Here is a 12,849-nt window from a genome sequence, read left to right as displayed (position 1 = left end):
TCGCGTTGAATTTGGAGTGTTTAGACACCACTTTTACCCATTTTGTCTCGAAACAGGCTAAAACCGAGAAAACATTGATTCGAAGCAGTAAACAGCTTTGTTACTCTTTCTCGGGTCAAAATATGTAACAATCCAATGCATTTGACTAATTATAAGAGTTCGGGTTGAATTTGGAGTGTTTAGACACCACTTTTACCCATTTTGTCCGGAAACAGGCTCAAACCGAGAAAACATTGATTCGAAGCAGTAAACAGCTTTGTTACTGTTTCTAGGGTCAGAATGTGTGACAATTTAATGCATTTGACTAATTGTAAGAGTTCGGGATAAATTTGGAGTGTTTAGAAAACACTTAAACACGTTTTATCCCAAAATAGGCTTAAACCGAGAAAACAGACTAAAACCGAGAGAAAAAATTGATTCGACGCATTAAACAGCTATGTAACTCTTTCTCGGGTCAAAATATGTAACAATCCAATGCATTTGACTAATTATAAGAGTTCGGGTTGAATTTGGAGTGTTTAGACAACACTTGAACCCGTTTTATCCCAAAACAGTCTTAAACCGAGAAAACAGGCTAAAACCGTGAGAAAACATTGATTCGAAGCAGTAAACAGCTATGTAACTCTTTCTAGGGTCAAATTATGTAACAATCCAATGCATTTGACTAACTATAAAAGTTTAGGTTGAATTTGGAGTGTTTAGACACCACTTTTACCCATTTTGTCCCGAAACAGGCTAAAACCGAGAAACATCGATTCGAAGCAGTAAACAGCTTTGTTACTGTTTTTAGGATCAGAATATGTGACAATCCAATGCATTTGACTAATTGTAAGAGTCCAGGATGAATTTGGAGTGTTTAGACAACACTTAAACCCGTTTTATCCCAAAACAGGCTTAAACCGAGAAAACAGGCTAAAACCGAGAGAAAACATTGATTCGAAGCAGTAAACAGCTATGTAACTCTTTCTAGGGTCAAAATATGTAACAATCCAATGCGTTTGACTAATTATAACAGTTCGCGTTGAATTTGGAGTGTTTAGACACCAGTTTTACCCATTTTGTCTCGAAACAGGCTAAAACCGAGAAAACATTGATTCGAAGCAGTAAACAGCTTTGTTACTGTTTCTAGGGTCAGAATGTGGGACATCCAATGCATTTAACTAAATGCAAGAGTTCGGGATGAATTTGGAGTGTTTAGACAACACTTGAACCCGTTTTATCCCAAAACAGTCTTAAACCGAGAAAACAGGCTAAAACCGTGAGAAAACATTGATTCGAAGCAGTAAACAGCTATGTAACTCTTTCTAGTGTCAAAATATGTAACAATCCAATGCATTTGACTAACTATAAAAGTTTAGGTTGAATTTGGAGTGTTTAGACACCACTTTTACCCATTTTGTCCCGAAACAGGCTAAAACCGAGAAAACATCGATTCGAAGCAGTAAACAGCTTTGTTACTGTTTTTAGGATCATAATATGTGACAATCCAATGCATTTAACTAATTGCAAGAGTTCGAGATGAATTAGGAGTGTTTAGACAACACTTGAACCCGTTTTATCCCAAAACAGGCTTAAACAAAGACAAAAGGCTAAAACCGAGAGAAAACATTGATTCGAAGCAGTACACAGCTATGTTACTCTTTCTAGGGTCAAAATATGTAACATTCCAATGCGTTTGACTAATTGTAAGAGTTCGGGTTGAATTTGGAGTGTTTAGCCACCACTTTTACCCATTTTGTCCCGAAACAGGCTAAAACCGAGAAAACATCGATTCGAAGCAGTAAACAGCTTTGTTACTGTTTTTAGGATCAGAATATGTGACAATCCAATGCATTTAACTAATTGCAAGAGTTCGGGATGAATTTGGAGTGTTTAGACAACACTTAAACCCGTTTTATCCCAAAACAGGCTTAAACCGAGAAAACAGGCTAAAACCGTGAGAAAACATTGATTCGAAGCAGTAAACAGCTATGTAACTCTTTCTAGGGTCAAAATATGTAACAATCCAATGCATTTGACTAACTATAAAATTTTAGGTTGAATTTGGAGTGTTTAGACACCACTTTTACCCATTTTGTCCCGAAACAGGCTAAAACCGAGAAACATCGATTCGAAGCAGTAAACAACTTTGTTACTGTTTTTAGGATCCGAATATGTGACAATCCAATGCATTTGACTAATTTTAAGAGTTCGGGATGAATTTGGAGTGTTTAGACAACACTTAAACCCGTTTTATCCCTAAACAAGCTTAAACCGAGAAAACAGGCTAAAACCGAGAGAAAAAATTGATTCGACGCAGTAAACAGCTATGTAACTCTTTCTCGGGTCAAAATATGTAACAATCCAATGCATTTGACTAATTATAAGAGTTCGGGTTGAATTTGGAGTGTTTAGACACCACTTTTACCCATTTTGTCTGGAAACAGGCTCAAACCGAGAAAACATTGATTCGAAGCAGTAAACAGCTTTGTTACTGTTTCTAGGGTCAGAATGTGTGACAATTTAATGCATTTGACAAATTGTAAGAGTTCGGGATAAATTTGGAGTGTTTAGAAAACACTTAAACACGTTTTATCCCAAAATAGGCTTAAACCGAGAAAACAGACTAAAACCGAGAGAAAAAATTGATTCGATGCATTAAACAGCTATGTAACTCTTTCTCGGGTCAAAATATGTAACAATCCAATGCATTTGACTAATTATAAGAGTTCGGGTTGAATTTGGAGTGTTTAGACAACACTTGAACCCGTTTTATCCCAAAACAGTCTTAAACCGAGAAAACAGGCTAAAACCGTGAGAAAACATTGATTCGAAGCAGTAAACAGCTATGTAACTCTTTCTAGGGTCAAATTATGTAACAATCCAATGCATTTGACTAACTATAAAAGTTTAGGTTGAATTTGGAGTGTTTAGACACCACTTTTACCCATTTTGTCCCGAAACAGGCTAAAACCGAGAAACATCGATTCGAAGCAGTAAACAGCTTTGTTACTGTTTTTAGGATCAGAATATGTGACAATCCAATGCATTTGACTAATTGTAAGAGTCCGGGATGAATTTGGAGTGTTTAGACAACACTTAAACCCGTTTTATCCCAAAACAGGCTTAAACCGAGAAAACAGGCTAAAACCGAGAGAAAACATTGATTCGAAGCGGTAAACAGCTATGTAACTCTTTCTAGGGTCAAAATATGTAACAATCCAATGCGTTTGACTAATTATAACAGTTCGCGTTGAATTTGGAGTGTTTAGACACCACTTTTACCCATTTTGTCTCGAAACAGGCTAAAACCGAGAAAACATTGATTCGAAGCAGTAAACAGCTTTGTTACTCTTTCTCGGGTCAAAATATGTAACAATCCAATGCATTTGACTAATTATAAGAGTTCGGGTTGAATTTGGAGTGTTTAGACACCACTTTTACCCATTTTGTCTGGAAACAGGCTCAAACCGAGAAAACATTGATTCGAAGCAGTAAACAGCTTTGTTACTGTTTCTAGGGTCAGAATGTGTGACAATTTAATGCATTTGACAAATTGTAAGAGTTCGGGATAAATTTGGAGTGTTTAGAAAACACTTAAACACGTTTTATCCCAAAATAGGCTTAAACCGAGAAAACAGACTAAAACCGAGAGAAAAAATTGATTCGACGCATTAAACAGCTATGTAACTCTTTCTCGGGTCAAAATATGTAACAATCCAATGCATTTGACTAATTATAAGAGTTCGGGTTGAATTTGGAGTGTTTAGACAACACTTGAACCCGTTTTATCCCAAAACAGTCTTAAACCGAGAAAACAGGCTAAAACCGTGAGAAAACATTGATTCGAAGCAGTAAACAGCTATGTAACTCTTTCTAGGGTCAAATTATGTAACAATCCAATGCATTTGACTAACTATAAAAGTTTAGGTTGAATTTGGAGTGTTTAGACACCACTTTTACCCATTTTGTCCCGAAACAGGCTAAAACCGAGAAACATCGATTCGAAGCAGTAAACAGCTTTGTTACTGTTTTTAGGATCAGAATATGTGACAATCCAATGCATTTGACTAATTGTAAGAGTCCGGGATGAATTTGGAGTGTTTAGACAACACTTAAACCCGTTTTATCCCAAAACAGGCTTAAACCGAGAAAACAGGCTAAAACCGAGAGAAAACATTGATTCGAAGCAGTAAACAGCTATGTAACTCTTTCTAGGGTCAAAATATGTAACAATCCAATGCGTTTGACTAATTATAACAGTTCGCGTTGAATTTGGAGTGTTTAGACACCACTTTTACCCATTTTGTCTCGAAACAGGCTAAAACCGAGAAAACATTGATTCGAAGCAGTAAACAGCTTTGTTACTGTTTCTAGGGTCAGAATGTGGGACATCCAATGCATTTAACTAAATGCAAGAGTTCGGGATGAATTTGGAGTGTTTAGACAACACTTGAACCCGTTTTATCCCAAAACAGTCTTAAACCGAGAAAACAGGCTAAAACCGTGAGAAAACATTGATTCGAAGCAGTAAACAGCTATGTAACTCTTTCTAGTGTCAAAATATGTAACAATCCAATGCATTTGACTAACTATAAAAGTTTAGGTTGAATTTGGAGTGTTTAGACACCACTTTTACCCATTTTGTTCCGAAACAGGCTAAAACCGAGAAAACATCGATTCGAAGCAGTAAACAGCTTTGTTACTGTTTTTAGGATCATAATATGTGACAATCCAATGCATTTAACTAATTGCAAGAGTTGGGGATGAATTTGGAGTGTTTAGACAACACTTGAACCCGTTTTATCCCAAAACAGGCTTAAACAAAGACAAAAGGCTAAAACCGAGAGAAAACATTGATTCGAAGCAGTACACAGCTATGTTACTCTTTCTAGGGTCAAAATATGTAACATTCCAATGCGTTTGACTAATTGTAAGAGTTCGGGTTGAATTTGGAGTGTTTAGCCACCACTTTTACATATTTTGTCCCGAAACAGGCTAAAACCGAGAAAACATCGATTCGAAGCAGTAAACAGCTTTGTTACTGTTTTTAGGATCAGAATATGTGACAATCCAATGCATTTAACTAATTGCAAGAGTTCGGGATGAATTTGGAGTGTTTAGACAACACTTAAACCCATTTTATCCCAAAACAGGCTTAAACCGAGAAAACAGGCTAAAACCGTGAGAAAACATTGATTCGAATCAGTAAACAGCTATGTAACTCTTTCTAGGGTCAAAATATGTAACAATCCAATGCATTTGACTAACTATAAAATTTTAGGTTGAATTTGGAGTGTTTAGACACCACTTTTACCCATTTTGTCCCGAAACAGGCTAAAACCGAGAAACATCGATTCGAAGCAGTAAACAACTTTGTTACTGTTTTTAGGATCCGAATATGTGACAATCCAATGCATTTGACTAATTGTAAGAGTTCGGGATGAATTTGGAGTGTTTAGACAACACTTAAACCCGTTTTATCCCTAAACAAGCTTAAACCGAGAAAACAGGCTAAAACCGAGAGAAAAAATTGATTCGACGCAGTAAACAGCTATGTAACTCTTTCTCGGGTCAAAATATGTAACAATCCAATGCATTTGACTAATTATAAGAGTTCGGGTTGAATTTGGAGTGTTTAGACACCACTTTTACCCATTTTGTCCGGAAACAGGCTCAAACCGAGAAAACATTGATTCGAAGCAGTAAACAGCTTTGTTACTGTTTTTAGGGTCAGAATGTGTGACAATTTAATGCATTTGACTAATTGTAAGAGTTCGGGATAAATTTGGAGTGTTTAGAAAACACTTAAACACGTTTTATCCCAAAATAGGCTTAAACCGAGAAAACAGACTAAAACCGAGAGAAAAAATTGATTCGACGCATTAAACAGCTATGTAACTCTTTCTCGGGTCAAAATATGTAGCAATCCAATGCATTTGACTAATTATAAGAGTTCGGGTTGAATTTGGAGTGTTTAGACACCACTTTTACCCATTTTGTCCGGAAACAAGCTCAAACCGAGAAAACATTGATTCGAAGCAGTAAACAGCTTTGTTACTGTTTCTAGCGTTAGAATGTGTGACAATTTAATACATTTGACTAATTGTAAGAGTTCACGATCAATTTAGAGTGTTTAGACAACACTTAAACCAGTTTTATCCCAAAACAGGATTAAACCAAGAAAACAGGCTAAAACCGAGAGAAAACATTGATTCGAAGCAGTAAACAGCTATGTAACTCTTTCTAGGGTCAAAATATGTAACAATCCAATGCGTTTGACTAATTATAACAGTTCGCGTTGAATTTGGAGTGTTTAGACACCACTTTTACCCATTTTGTCTCGAAACAGGCTAAAACCGAGAAAACATTGATTCGAAGCAGTAAACAGCTTTGTTACTGTTTCTAGGGTCAGAATGTGGGACATCCAATGCATTTAACTAAATGCAAGAGTTCGGGATGAATTTGGAGTGTTTAGACAACACTTGAACCCGTTTTATCCCAAAACAGGCTTAAACCGAGAAAACAGGCTAAAACCGAGAGAAAACATTGATTCGAAGCAGTAAACAGGTATGTAACTCTTTCTAGGGTCAAAATATGTAACAATCCAATGCATTTGACTAACTATAAATGTTTAGGTTGAATTTGGAGTGTTTAGACACCACTTTTACCCATTTTGTCCCGAGATAGGCTAAAACCGAGAAAACATCGATTCGAAGCAGTAAACAGATTTGTTACTGTTTTTAGGATCATAATATGTGACAATCGAATGCATTTAACTAATTGTAAGAGTTCGGGATGAATTTGGAGTGTTTAGACAACACTTGAACCCGTTTTATCCCAAAACAGGCTTAAACCGAGAAAACAGGCTAAAACCGAGAGAAAACATTGATTCGAAGCAGTAAACAGGTATGTAACTCTTTCTAGGGTCAAAATATGTAACAATCCAATGCATTTGACTAACTATAAATGTTTAGGTTGAATTTGGAGTGTTTAGACACCACTTTTACCCATTTTGTCCCGAGATAGGCTAAAACCGAGAAAACATCGATTCGAAGCAGTAAACAGCTTTGTTACTGTTTTTAGGATCATAATATGTGACAATCCAATGCATTTAACTAATTGCAAGAGTTCGGGATGAATTTGGAGTGTTTAGACAACACTTAAACCCGTTTTATCCCAAAACAGGCTTAAACCGAGAAAACAGGCTAAAACCGTGAGAAAACATTGATTCGAAGTAGTAAACAGCTATGTAACTCTTTCTAGGGTCAAAATATGTAACAATCCAATGCATTTGACTAACTATAAAATTTTAGGTTGAATTTGGAGTGTTTAGACACCACTTTTACCCATTTTGTCCCGAAACAGGCTAAAACCGAGAAACATCGATTCGAAGCAGTAAACAGCTTTGTTACTGTTTTTAGGATCAGAATATGTGACAATCCAATGCATTTGACTAATTGTAAGAGTCCGGGATGAATTTGGAGTGTTTAGACAACACTTAAACCCGTTTTATCCCAAAACAGGCTTAAACCGAGAAAACAGGCTAAAACCGAGAGAAAACATTGATTCGAAGCAGTAAACAGCTATGTAACTCTTTCTAGGGTCAAAATATGTAACAATCCAATGCGTTTGACTAATTATAACAGTTCGCGTTGAATTTGGAGTGTTTAGACACCACTTTTACCCATTTTGTCTCGAAACAGGCTAAAACCGAGAAAACATTGATTCGAAGCAGTAAACAGCTTTGTTACTGTTTCTAGGGTCAGAATGTGGGACATCCAATGCATTTAACTAAATGCAAGAGTTCGGGATGAATTTGGAGTGTTTAGACAACACTTGAACCCGTTTTATCCCAAAACAGTCTTAAACCGAGAAAACAGGCTAAAACCGTGAGAAAACATTGATTCGAAGCAGTAAACAGCTATGTAACTCTTTCTAGTGTCAAAATATGTAACAATCCAATGCATTTGACTAACTATAAAAGTTTAGGTTGAATTTGGAGTGTTTAGACACCACTTTTACCCATTTTGTTCCGAAACAGGCTAAAACCGAGAAAACATCGATTCGAAGCAGTAAACAGCTTTGTTACTGTTTTTAGGATCATAATATGTGACAATCCAATGCATTTAACTAATTGCAAGAGTTGGGGATGAATTTGGAGTGTTTAGACAACACTTGAACCCGTTTTATCCCAAAACAGGCTTAAACAAAGACAAAAGGCTAAAACCGAGAGAAAACATTGATTCGAAGCAGTACACAGCTATGTTACTCTTTCTAGGGTCAAAATATGTAACATTCCAATGCGTTTGACTAATTGTAAGAGTTCGGGTTGAATTTGGAGTGTTTAGCCACCACTTTTACATATTTTGTCCCGAAACAGGCTAAAACCGAGAAAACATCGATTCGAAGCAGTAAACAGCTTTGTTACTGTTTTTAGGATCAGAATATGTGACAATCCAATGCATTTAACTAATTGCAAGAGTTCGGGATGAATTTGGAGTGTTTAGACAACACTTAAACCCATTTTATCCCAAAACAGGCTTAAACCGAGAAAACAGGCTAAAACCGTGAGAAAACATTGATTCGAATCAGTAAACAGCTATGTAACTCTTTCTAGGGTCAAAATATGTAACAATCCAATGCATTTGACTAACTATAAAATTTTAGGTTGAATTTGGAGTGTTTAGACACCACTTTTACCCATTTTGTCCCGAAACAGGCTAAAACCGAGAAACATCGATTCGAAGCAGTAAACAACTTTGTTACTGTTTTTAGGATCCGAATATGTGACAATCCAATGCATTTGACTAATTGTAAGAGTTCGGGATGAATTTGGAGTGTTTAGACAACACTTAAACCCGTTTTATCCCTAAACAAGCTTAAACCGAGAAAACAGGCTAAAACCGAGAGAAAAAATTGATTCGACGCAGTAAACAGCTATGTAACTCTTTCTCGGGTCAAAATATGTAACAATCCAATGCATTTGACTAATTATAAGAGTTCGGGTTGAATTTGGAGTGTTTAGACACCACTTTTACCCATTTTGTCCGGAAACAGGCTCAAACCGAGAAAACATTGATTCGAAGCAGTAAACAGCTTTGTTACTGTTTTTAGGGTCAGAATGTGTGACAATTTAATGCATTTGACTAATTGTAAGAGTTCGGGATAAATTTGGAGTGTTTAGAAAACACTTAAACACGTTTTATCCCAAAATAGGCTTAAACCGAGAAAACAGACTAAAACCGAGAGAAAAAATTGATTCGACGCATTAAACAGCTATGTAACTCTTTCTCGGGTCAAAATATGTAGCAATCCAATGCATTTGACTAATTATAAGAGTTCGGGTTGAATTTGGAGTGTTTAGACACCACTTTTACCCATTTTGTCCGGAAACAAGCTCAAACCGAGAAAACATTGATTCGAAGCAGTAAACAGCTTTGTTACTGTTTCTAGCGTTAGAATGTGTGACAATTTAATACATTTGACTAATTGTAAGAGTTCACGATCAATTTAGAGTGTTTAGACAACACTTAAACCAGTTTTATCCCAAAACAGGATTAAACCAAGAAAACAGGCTAAAACCGAGAGAAAACATTGATTCGAAGCAGTAAACAGCTATGTAACTCTTTCTAGGGTCAAAATATGTAACAATCCAATGCGTTTGACTAATTATAACAGTTCGCGTTGAATTTGGAGTGTTTAGACACCACTTTTACCCATTTTGTCTCGAAACAGGCTAAAACCGAGAAAACATTGATTCGAAGCAGTAAACAGCTTTGTTACTGTTTCTAGGGTCAGAATGTGGGACATCCAATGCATTTAACTAAATGCAAGAGTTCGGGATGAATTTGGAGTGTTTAGACAACACTTGAACCCGTTTTATCCCAAAACAGGCTTAAACCGAGAAAACAGGCTAAAACCGAGAGAAAACATTGATTCGAAGCAGTAAACAGGTATGTAACTCTTTCTAGGGTCAAAATATGTAACAATCCAATGCATTTGACTAACTATAAATGTTTAGGTTGAATTTGGAGTGTTTAGACACCACTTTTACCCATTTTGTCCCGAGATAGGCTAAAACCGAGAAAACATCGATTCGAAGCAGTAAACAGATTTGTTACTGTTTTTAGGATCATAATATGTGACAATCGAATGCATTTAACTAATTGTAAGAGTTCGGGATGAATTTGGAGTGTTTAGACAACACTTGAACCCGTTTTATCCCAAAACAGGCTTAAACCGAGAAAACAGGCTAAAACCGAGAGAAAACATTGATTCGAAGCAGTAAACAGGTATGTAACTCTTTCTAGGGTCAAAATATGTAACAATCCAATGCATTTGACTAACTATAAATGTTTAGGTTGAATTTGGAGTGTTTAGACACCACTTTTACCCATTTTGTCCCGAGATAGGCTAAAACCGAGAAAACATCGATTCGAAGCAGTAAACAGCTTTGTTACTGTTTTTAGGATCATAATATGTGACAATCCAATGCATTTAACTAATTGCAAGAGTTCGGGATGAATTTGGAGTGTTTAGACAACACTTAAACCCGTTTTATCCCAAAACAGGCTTAAACCGAGAAAACAGGCTAAAACCGTGAGAAAACATTGATTCGAAGTAGTAAACAGCTATGTAACTCTTTCTAGGGTCAAAATATGTAACAATCCAATGCATTTGACTAACTATAAAATTTTAGGTTGAATTTGGAGTGTTTAGACACCACTTTTACCCATTTTGTCCCGAAACAGGCTAAAACCGAGAAACATCGATTCGAAGCAGTAAACAGCTTTGTTACTGTTTCTAGGGTCAGAATGTGGGACATCCAATGCATTTAACTAAATTCAAGAGTTCGGGATGACTTTGGAGTGTTTAGACAACACTTGAACCCGTTTTATCCCAAAACAGTCTTAAACCGAGAAAACAGGCTAAAACCGTGAGAAAACATTGATTCGAAGCAGTAAACAGCTATGTAACTCTTTCTAGGGTCAAATTATGTAACAATCCAATGCATTTGACTAACTATAAAAGTTTAGGTTGAATTTGGAGTGTTTAGACACCACTTTTACCCATTTTGTCCCGAAACAGGCTAAAACCGAGAAACATCGATTCGAAGCAGTAAACAGCTTTGTTACTGTTTTTAGGATCAGAATATGTGACAATCCAATGCATTTGACTAATTGTAAGAGTTCGGGATGAATTTGGAGTGTTTAGACAACACTTAAACCCGTTTTATCCCAAAACAGGCTTAAACCGAGAAAACAGGCTAAAACCGAGAGAAAACATTGATTCGAAGCAGTAAACAGCTATGTAACTCTTTCTAGGGTCAAAATATGTAACAATCCAATGCATTTGACTAATTATAACAGTTCGCGTTGAATTTGGAGTGTTTAGACACCACTTTTACCCATTTTGTCCGGAAACAGGCTAAAACCGAGAAAACATTGATTCGAAGCAGTAAACAGCTTTGTTACTGTTTCTAGGGTCAGAATGTGTGACAATTTAATGCATTTGACTAATTGTAAGAGTTCGGGATAAATTTGGAGTGTTTAGAAAACACTTAAACACGTTTTATCCCAAAATAGGCTTAAACCGAGAAAACAGACTAAAACCGAGAGAAAAAATTGATTCGACGCATTAAACAGCTATGTAACTCTTTCTCGGGTCAAAATATGTAGCAATCCAATGCATTTGACTAATTATAAGAGTTCGGGTTGAATTTGGAGTGTTTAGACACCACTTTTACCCATTTTGTCCGGAAACAGGCTCAAACCGAGAAAACATTGATTCGAAGCAGTAAACAGCTTTGTTACTGTTTCTAGCGTTAGAATGTGTGACAATTTAATACATTTGACTAATTGTAAGAGTTCACGATCAATTTAGAGTGTTTAGACAACACTTAAACCAGTTTTATCCCAAAACAGGATTAAACCAAGAAAACAGGCTAAAACCGAGAGAAAACATTGATTCGAAGCAGTAAACAGCTATGTAACTCTTTCTAGGGTCAAAATATGTAACAATCCAATGCGTTTGACTAATTATAACAGTTCGCGTTGAATTTGGAGTGTTTAGACACCACTTTTACCCATTTTGTCTCGAAACAGGCTAAAACCGAGAAAACATTGATTCGAAGCAGTAAACAGCTTTGTTACTGTTTCTAGGGTCAAAATGTGGGACATCCAATGCATTTAACTAAATGCAAGAGTTCGGGATGAATTTGGAGTGTTTAGACAACACTTGAACCCGTTTTATCCCAAAACAGGCTTAAACAAAGAAAAAAGGCTAAAACCGCGAGAAAACATTGATTCGAAGCAGTACACAGCTATGTTACTCTTTCTAGGGTCAAAATATGTAACAATCCAATGCATTTGACTAATCATACGAGTTCGGGTTGAATTTGGAGTGTTTAGACACCGCTTTTACCCATTTTGTCCCGAAACAGGCTAAAACCGATAAAACATTGATTCGAAGCAGTAAACAGCTTTGTTACTGTTTTTAGGATCATAATATGTGACAATCCAATGCATTTAACTAATTGCAAGAGTTCGGGATGAATTTGGAGTGTTTAGACAACACTTAAACCCGTTTTATCCCAAAACAGGCTTAAACCGAGAAAACAGGCTAAAACCGTGAGAAAACATTGATTCGAAGTAGTAAACAGCTATGTAACTCTTTCTAGGGTCAAAATATGTAACAATCCAATGCATTTGACTAACTATAAAATTTTAGGTTGAATTTGGAGTGTTTAGACACCACTTTTACCCATTTTGTCCCGAAACAGGCTAAAACCGAGAAACATCGATTCGAAGCAGTAAACAGCTTTGTTACTGTTTCTAGGGTCAGAATGTGGGACATCCAATGCATTTA

Source organism: Camelina sativa, chromosome 14 (genome assembly GCF_030686135.1).
Source record: "Camelina sativa cultivar CO46 ecotype springtype chromosome 14, ASM3068613v1".
In the NCBI taxonomy this organism is placed as follows: Eukaryota; Viridiplantae; Streptophyta; class Magnoliopsida; order Brassicales; family Brassicaceae; genus Camelina; species Camelina sativa.
This window is presented reverse-complemented; position numbering follows the sequence as displayed.